Source organism: Scylla paramamosain, chromosome 10 (assembly GCF_035594125.1).
Source record: "Scylla paramamosain isolate STU-SP2022 chromosome 10, ASM3559412v1, whole genome shotgun sequence".
In the NCBI taxonomy this organism is placed as follows: Eukaryota; Metazoa; Arthropoda; class Malacostraca; order Decapoda; family Portunidae; genus Scylla; species Scylla paramamosain.
This window is the reverse complement of record NC_087160.1, coordinates 20651932-20661931: the sequence shown is the minus strand read 5'-3', so window position 1 is coordinate 20661931 and position 10000 is coordinate 20651932.

Here is a 10000-nt window from a genome sequence, read left to right as displayed (position 1 = left end):
CTCTCTCTCTCTCTCTTTCCCCTCTTCTCTAAAACAAACATTCCACAACATCCACATAATAATTTTACAAGCCAAATGAAACACGTATTCTCTCTCTTTACTTAAACAAGCATCCAGACATTCGAAGCATCCCACAACATTCGCATAGTAATCTTACAAGTCAATTTGCACACCTTTGCCATCTCCTTCCCCGAACAAATGTGCAACTCTTTCATCAGGTAAGCGCGGCGGTACATAAACACCGCAGAACAGGGAAGCCAAAAGGAGATGCTCTTTATTTATGTAAGACTTCCCCTCTCCCCTCCCGTCCCCCTCCACCTCGCCTACTTCCCGCTGTAGCTCACGATGAGGCAAAGACGCTCTTAGTGGTGGAAAGCATTCACATTCTTTCCTGCCGCTGAGAACAAAAGGCAAAGGAGGGAATTTCGCTACAAATCCCAGGCGGAAAAATTCACACCCCATATAGTGCGCCCATAAATGTGAAATGAAAGTACGGGAGCTAATGAGACGTGCAGCGCTGGCCATGTTAATTGACGGTTAGTGCCTGAAGAGAGAGAGAGAGAGAGAGAGAGAGAGAGAGAGAGAGAGAGAGAGAGAGAGAGAGAGAGAGAGAGAGAGAGAGAGAGAGAGAGAGAGAGAGAAACGCACACACACACACACACACACACACACACGTACTGCCCCTACACGCACATACAAACAGGAGAGTTGAATAGAGTCAATTTGTGTTGGGCGAAATTAAAAAGAGGAGTGGATAGAATCGTCAATTTTCTGAATGGTTTACCTTTTGTGCCGCGAATAAAATTGGGCTTGTGTCGTGTGCGTGACGTGATGGCCTGTTAATTGACGGGTGTGACGCGGCCTCCCCAGGTGTGTGCGTGTGTGTATCCGTGTGTATGTGGAACCACCGTGTAAAAAAAAAATAATGAACTCTGAGACAGCAAGACGCGTGAAATTAAGAAATAGAAGCGTAAGAAGAAGGAGAGGAAAAGAAAAATTCTCACTGGTGTTTAGTGTCTAAGATATCACTTTGCGGTGCGTTAGAGGACGGGAGGGAAGGGGAACGGTGTGCCTGAGTCCCTTGACGCTGAAGTGGGGCTGTGACGCGACTGGCTGGGCTGGGCTGGGCTGGGCCGGGGGTGAGGGAAGAGGTGGCGTGGAAGCTGGGCGGGGCTGGAAGCAAGCAGGACATTGGCACAGGATACAATTGCAGACGATGAAAAGTAATAAAATAGATGAGTTGTGATATAATGATTCTCCTGAAGATGCTGAGTGTGGAGGAGGACGACAACGGAGGAGTTCAGGGCTGGTGCGGAGAAAAGGAAGCAGTGGCAAAGCTGAAAAGGGATTAAATAGAAGAGTTATAATATAATGAGACTTCTGTGAGGATCCTGCACCTTTTCCACACACAGTTTATTGACACAGGAGTACCAAGGTGATGTCTAAAGAAAATACATGATACAAAATGAAACATAGTACAATAGGAATAATACATAACAAAATAATAGTAAAAAATAACAAAATACAATAACGAAATAACAAAACTTCTATGGAGAGGGTAATTAATATAAATGGTCTAAGTAAAAATATTAAGGCCTTGAGTTTCTTTCCTCTCTGCCACTGCCACCCAACTTTCTCCTTCGTCCCTGGCGTTATAATAGACCGGGTCCGCCTGGAGTCGCTTGTGTATTGGGAATGTTTGTCTGCCTTGCTGCGTTTTGCTCTGGCGTGTTTCTCGGTAGCAAGGTGGTGACGGTGGTGGTGATGGTGGTGGTGGTGAGTTTTGGTATTTGAAGGTTAATGGTATGAGTAATTTCTGTCTAGTTAAGCCTGAATCTTCACACACACACACACACACACACACACACACACACACACACACACACACACACACACACACACACACACACACACACACAATCTTAAGTTCTATATTATATTCTTTGTCTCTACCAGTTGTGCTTCTATATTTTTTGTACCGTCTCCTGTTTCTCCTCGCTGCTGCCACTCACGATATTATCAGGCCAAAATATGTGCCGAGAGAATAAAAAAGAAAGGTCTAATTATCTGCTCCAAAAAAGTTTTCTAGAATTTTGCTGAAATGTGTCATCAAAGTCTCTCTTCTCTCTCTCTCCTCTCTCTCTCTCTCTCTCTCTCTCTCTTTCTTTCTTTTTTACACACACACACACACACACACACACACACACACACTGTGTGTGTGTGTGTGTGTGTGTGTGTGTGTAAAAAAGAAAGAAAGAGAGAGAGAGAGAGAGAGAGAGAGAGAGAGAGAGAGAGAGAGAGAGAGAGAGAGAGAGAGAGAGAGAGAGAATCACACGCACGCACTCCCCCCTCCCCTCCCCCCCAACACACACACGGTACAAGAGGCTATGCGCATGCATAGCCTCTTGTACTTTATGCACAATTTAGTCTTAGTGGCTCACACTCTCGAATTAGGAAATCTGGCCACATAAATAGTACTGCGTTGGACTCCACTGGCCACGAGAACAGCTTGCGAAGTGAGTGCACACGTACAGTACTACACGACTAGCACTTGAGAATCACGTACTGGAATAAGCAAGTAAAAAAAAAGTTATTTTCCTCCACGTACCAATGACATAAATCAATAACGACTCCTTCACTCATAAAGAAAACATGAGAATACACTAGAAAATATAAGAAAAATCATATCTATTACTGAATTTTACGTCTCTAGTCCTGTATCCCTCTCTTTCCTTCCCTCTTCAGCCTTTAAGCATATGCACGTGACTAATGTACGAAACTTTACCTTTTGGCCCCTTAGGCAGTCACTTTGGTCGAGGAGTGTTGGCAAAAGTTGATTAGGAGGAAACCCGCGGCAGGTAATGGTGGGGTTTGAAAGCTCTTAGCCAAGGAGGAGGAGGAGGAGGAGGAGGAGGAGGAGGAGGAGGAGGAGGAGGAGGAGGAGGCGACTGACTCACGTTTTCTTAGAGATGGAGGGACTCGAGGAACAAGGTAGAGGGAGCTTGGTAAGAAGGGAGGGAGAGGGAGAGTCTCTCGCTCTTATGTATCATAGGAGGAGAAAGTGAAGAAGGAAAAGAAAAGTAGGAAAGGGAAGAGAGGTATGAGAGGGGGAAAAAAAAACTTGCTCTACTTGTTTTTTGAAGGAAAACAATATAAGATTATGTGGTATTGTTTGTTTTGAGTAAACAGAAATTTCGCTTTGTGTTTCTTTTCTATTTTTTCTTTTTATCTTTTTTTAACTTTTCTTTTTTAACAATTTATGGTGATGTACTGTGTGCTGAACTGTTCGCATCCATAGAAAGATGAAATGTTTATTATTGGTTTAGTTATATTTTATTGCTCCGTTGATTCCTTTTTTTTTTTGTTTTGCAGTTATGAACAACGTGTCCAGTGTTCCTGTGTGTGTGTGTGTGTGTGTGCGTGTGTGTGTGCGTGCGTGTGTGTGTGCGTGCGTGCGTGCGTGTAGGTATATAGGTGTCAGTGGATGCGTGTGTGTGTGAAAAATTTTAAAATGATAAATGAAAAAGAGCTGTGAGTATCATTAAAATAAAATATTGCGATGATATCATTGTTCGTTTAGTCTACAGTCGACGGAAACATTTATTTGAATGCAACTCTTTCATTTTTAGAAGAGCTGACAAATTTTGACGGAAAATCCTCGCGCAGCTCATGAATTATTCTACTTCTAGCGCCCAGACACAACCTCTGACAAATCCACACACACACGCACACACACACACACACACACACACACACACACACACGCACACAAGTGCGGAGTCTAGACTATCGTCTGATCAGGTGTCATCAATACATTATTTCCTGGAGTGGCTGCAAATAGAAATAATTCACCTGTAGGAAGGAGTTTTCTCGTGCGTGGCGCGTGTGTTGACGTAGAATGATGGATTTTCTATTCTTGGGGCCTCTTGCGCTTTCCCTTTATGTCTAGTGTGTGTGTGTATGTGTGTGTGTGTGTGTGTGTGTGTGTGTGTGTGTAATCTTTGCCCGAGTGTGTATGTGGGGTAAATTCTGTCAGATTTTCGATGAATATCAGCACTGAGAAATAAAAGAACATATGTTTAAAAGAATTTAGCGTTTCAAAGCCACCGTGCCATTTTATCGCAAAATAAAAATTCCTCCCAGTTGCTCGTGACTGTTGAGAGCAATTGCCTTCGCAGCGCTTCTGCCTTTCCGTATCCTGTGCTTCCTCAGGCTTTTAAACTTTACACATTATTTCCTGGCAGACCTTTCGCTAAATATTTTTTATGAAACTTATGAATTATAGATAAATCCTTGCGTCGAAAAACGGGGATCTTTTATAAATATTCTCATGGAAGAAGAAAAGCACTGACTTCACTTTCATTATTACGTACTATTTTTTTTTTTTTAAGCTTTCCAGGTCATTGACATTGAGCACATCCCAAAGCTTTTTTTTTTTTTCTTTTGAGGTAGGGAGAGCTTATGGTTTACAAATAGAGCTTATAGTCTAATATCTGAACCTCAATACTGTCATTACTATTATTTTCTCACTTCCCTGGTCAGTGACATTATGAAAACCTCAATCAGCGTGAGTGATTCGCTACCACACTGCCCCGCGTCAACCACTGAGACCCAGGTGAGACACGACAGAAACCCGGAGAAGCAGCGCATGATAAAAGATACGGATATAAGGACAGCACAGGCAAGGCACGAGAACAGGATACAGTGACGGAGAGAAGGGATTGAATGTTTCACTGATTGATTTATTGATGTTAGGCGCCGCAACAACTGGGAGAAAGGGAACCCTATGTGAAGGGGAAAGGGAGCAGCTTGTTACAGCAAAGGGGAGAGAGAGGGAGTCGGTGATACAGGATGGATAAAGAACAGCCCACAGCTAGAGGGAGGTGGTGCTGTGCTGAGGGAGCGTGGGAAGGAGGCAGGGAATGAAGGAGGGTGAGTTAGCGTACACTGAGGGGGAATTCTGAGGCCGAACAAGTGAAAAAGTACCAGGTTTGAATTTTCGGGGAAACCACCAACATTGCTGCCATGATTGATTTGGCAAGTGATAGATGAATATTAGACAAAAAAAAAGAAGAGGATCCATGCCGAGAGAAAAGTGTAAAAACAAAATAAAAAACATAGATGTAAAACAGATAAATCTCCCTGACATTCCTTTCATCATTCCACCTCTCCTCGTCTATTCCAGTCTCGTTTCCGTTCATCCCCCTCACCACCACCACCACCACCACCACGGCCATCACCGCGCCTCACCCATCCATCCATCTTTCCTCCGCCCCGCCCTGCCCGCCCCGCCCAGCCCCCGCGCCGTGCCCTCGTTGTTACAGCGGGTTAATTGACTAGTGGGTTGAACTGTCTCTCTTTTAACTGGATTATGACCGCGGCTGACTGCTGTTAGAGGCGGTGGTGGTTGTGGGAGCAGCGCCTGTCATGGTTCTGATGGCAGGTCTGGTTTCAGTAACTGCGGAGGTGGTGCAGGTAACAGGAGTTTTACATGTCTAGCGCAGGTGTGAGGTGTGAGATAGCCAGGTGCATACAGCTTATGTTTGCCTAGTGAAAAGTTTGTCATTGTAACAATTTCATAAGCAAGCAAACCATGGTGGATATATTCTTCTAATTGGAAATGCCTGCGGTGGTGAAAAATATGGTTTAATATGTTTCATTTTTTTTTCTATTGAACACTTTGCGCCGGGCGTTCGTTTCAAGGCTTCCCGCTCAGGTACGAAAAAAAAAAAAAAACAATCACCAGTTAGATGCTCTGCCTTGCATGTTCTGTTCGTTCCCAACTATACGCATACGAATATAACTATTTATCTATCAGTCTGTCAGCCTGCCTCTCTGTCTGTATATAAATATGTCTGTCTTTGTCTGCCTGTGTGTGTGTGTGTGTGTGTGTGTGTGTGTTGGAGGGGACAGAGAGAGAGAGAGAGAGAGAGAGGGAGAGAGAGAGGGGCAACCAGAAACCCAGGCAAAATAGAAAAAAAAAAGCAAGCCATGTAGAGGCAGGGACAGATCATAGCGGCAGCAGCAGGAAGGGGCAGGATGAACGGAATGCAGCGGGTTGTTCACTAACCTGATAACAACGCATTCAGCCAATCCCACTAAGAGCTCTTCCCCTTCCTGTCCGTCTGTCTGCCTGCCTCTCACTCTCTCTCTCTCTCTCTCTCTCTCTCTCTCTCTCTCTCATTCCCTCCCTCTCCCTTGCTTCCTTTTCCTTTCCCACCAGTTTCTTTCCTCCTCGTCGCGTGCTGTCATCCAACGCCTTCCCCGCATCACATTCAGGATCTGGGTATTTAAATGTCTTTGTTCGTGACTTAAGGAAGAGAGGGGGAGACGAGGTGCGTGACGGTTATGTGTGAGGAGAAGAAAAGAGTGAAGAGAAAGCAGCTTCGTGGGATCAGCGAGAATCCTTGATGAAGATAACGAAGGTTGTAAAACGTGTCGCAAAAAGGAGTCAAGATTCATTTGATTAATTTGGAATTGAGATGCAGACTTTAAATGACTTGTAGTGGTGGTGGTGGTGGTGGTGGTGGTGGGGGATTATCTTGTGTGTGTGTGCAGGATTGTTGTCTTTCTGTCTGTCTCTGTCTGTATGCTTGTCTGTCTGTTCGTCTTTTTGTCTGCTTCTACAGTCTGTGTGTTTGTCTGTCTGTCAGTTTACCCGGTGTTATGTATAGATTTTCTTTTTGATATGTTTCATTTTGGTTTGTTATTACGTCTCTTGCATCCGTTTATTCACTGTAGTTGTCAATAAATCAATAATAATAGTAAATAATCTGTGTATTTGTAACTATATCTTGCTTTGTAGTCTATCATTTTGCTTTCTCTCTCTCTCTCTCTCTCTCTGGCTCGCTCGCTGGCTCGCTCGCTCTCTACTCAAGTCTACGTCGTAGACCTGGTTATACGGAGCCACGCCAAGTGTCGCGCCACAGTGATGGTTACGGTGAGTGACATGTTGCTATAAATGATTTTGTGTTTTCAAAAATGTGGAGCTTTATCTGCATTCTGATCACACTATCGTGTTCACGAGTTTTTTTTTTATTTAATGTAATAATATATTTCAGCATTCAATGATTAACTGTTGAAAATAGCGAGCATAAGTAAAACATGTTACATTTTTTTAAGATTTTCACAGTTCAACTCGTCGTAATACTATTTTCTTTTTAGTTTTGTCAAGTTTTTACATTGCATTTTGGTTCTGCATTCACTGTTAAGTCTGGTGGTGTCAACCAAAACTGGCTATCTCGTATATGAATTGAGTTATTGCATATAATTCGCGCAGCTGGAGGTCGAGCTATAGTGATGAGCGATAGTTGAGGCGATAGTTCCGCGAGTTAAGAGGTGGGTATCTTCGCTCACATGCGGATAAGTCGAAATATGCAAAATATGACAAAACGGTGGGTCGAGAAAGAAATGTCAAAAATTAAGAAAGATGCGGCGTCAGAAGTTACTAAACAGTTAAAGTTTCCAAGACTGAAATCGCAATTTTTATATGGGATGGACAACAAAAGGTGCTCCTGGCCAAATCATCGTTGTATCCTCGAGGGGCCAGGCGGAGCGGTGGATTGTAGAAGTGTGCGGTAACAAAATTAGAACCTCCCAGCGAGAAGGCCTTGCTCTCGCTGTGGAAATAACAGATAATGTCTTCATCACTATATCTCTACAGTCTATCATTGTCTGTCTATCTGTCTGTAATTTTATCAATAACCATAGACACACAAACATTCACCAAACACATCTCCAATATAAACTCAAGTACTCCTGCCCACACCGCTGTCACTCCCTCCCTCCACGAGAAGCATACAGCAGACCATTACAGCTTCACGACCACGCCGCCGTGCCCGGGACTTCAACCATCTGCAGCCCATCAAAGCCAGTAGTGACCGCCACCATAACAATGCCACGCCAACCATTGTGCACCTCACTAATGATCGCCAAAGTTACCAGACTCTCTTGTTATTTTCGTACCGTCATTACTACCTGGGAGACTCCTCTTCTTATTCGCGCTGCTTTGTTCATCGTTACTGGGGTTTGTGTGTTTATTTTTTTGTAGTGTTTGCCAAGTGCTGCTGCTGCTACTACTGCTGCTACAACAACAACAACAACAACAACAACAACAACAACAGCTACAGCAATTACTACTACTACTACTACTACTACTACTACTACTACTACTACTACTACTACTACTACTACTACTACCACTACTACCACTACTACTACTACTAATAATAATGCTAATAGTAATTAAAATAATAATGACGATAAAAATGAAAATAATAAGGGAATTTAGTTGAATATTAACAAAAAATCTTAAAAGTAATTGTGCATTACATACGTTTCAGACAAATGCCACCACGAGACTTAATCACTGACACCTGATTACAAACACTGACCTCGGAAGTTTCACAGGGATCAGTAGTCGGGAGAAGATATGCCGAGTGAGTGTAGTAGGCATATCAATCATTAATAAACTATGGAGTGGTTAGCAGAAACTGTTGTGGCGGCGCTTCGTTCTGGCTGTGGTGACAAGAGATGCAGATTGTTCAAGTTCCTGGGAGCGAGGCATGGGTGTGATTACCGCATGATATAGCTGAATGAATGGAGACCAGCCGTGAATACTTTAATTGGAAGTAGGCTGGAGGACAAGAGTGGTTCATCCAGCTGATCAGGTTAGATATGAGGAAGGGGAGGAGAAAGGGAGGAGAGGCGCCTGCTATGGTGCATCAAGAGTGGACAGGGTATACTGCAGGACCTTCCTATGGAGACCTGAGGCTCGTATTCTGAAACGCTTTGCTCTCTCATCATGACTATTTTCAAAGGCCACAGAGATGATTAGCCAGGCTTTGACTACCGTTTCTGCTGTTAATAATGTGTAAATCTTGTTAATCTGTCACTAGAACCGTAGAAATACCCTGAAGAGCCATTGTAACCATTTGAATGCAGTCGTGATGCGGCGCAGAGGCGTTTCTGAAAATGATCCCCTGGCGGTAATGCGCAGCTGATCCCTGCGTGGTGTGGCTGGTGAACATTGCTCCATCTCCCATTCTCCTCTCCCAGGTCCAGACGCGAAGATAAATTTTACCTTAGCCTCTGTGCGTGGGTGTGTGTGTGTGTGTGTGTGTGTGTGTGTGTGTGTGTGTGTGTGTGTGTGTGTGTGTGTGTGTGTGTGTGTGTGAGATCTTGTCTCGGCTTTCCCTCCTGCGTGGGATGTCAGTCTAGAATACATATATATTATTATTATTATTATTATTATTATTATGTTATTTATTTATTTTTTATGTATCATTATTATTGTAGTTGTAATTATATTCTTCTACTACTACTACTACTACTGTTCTTGTTAGTCTCTCTCTCTCTCTCTCTCTCTCTTGCTTCACTGTATGTATATCTGTCGGCCGCGGATTTGTTTCCGCCTTTACGCAATCTTTCTTTGGCTAGATGGTGTTGCATTCTTTGATCTCCACGTCCTGTTTCGTGCGCCACTCATCCCCATTGCAATTAGTCTCTGTCTTAGCGTTTATTATGTGTAGTGTTATTGTGATGCACTTTGATGATTTGCTTTGCCTTTGTCTCTTGTCTCTTTTTCTGTGTGTGTGTGTGTGTGTGTGTGTGTGTGTGTGTGTGTGTGTGTGTGATTGAGTGAGTGAGTGAGTGAGTGTGTCTTTTGTATTTGTCTATCTCTCTCTCTCTCTCTCTCTCTCTGAAAAACAGCTATTTATCTACATTCATGGGTTCACAAACTGCAGGTGTTTTCATCCAGCATACTTATTTTTTACGAGTCTGGGAAATAGTAAAGCCTCATTTTTAAGGATACTACAACTTAAGGTGGTGCAGAATCTGATGCACGGAATCTAGAATGCACAAGGCAGGGAAGCGGGCCCGGCCAGTCACTCCACCAGCTACTCCCAGCCTCCTAGTCACTCCCCGGCAGCCACTCCCCTTCCGATCACGCTCTGCCAGTCACTTTCCGTCCTCCAGCCACTCCCCGATAGCCATTCCT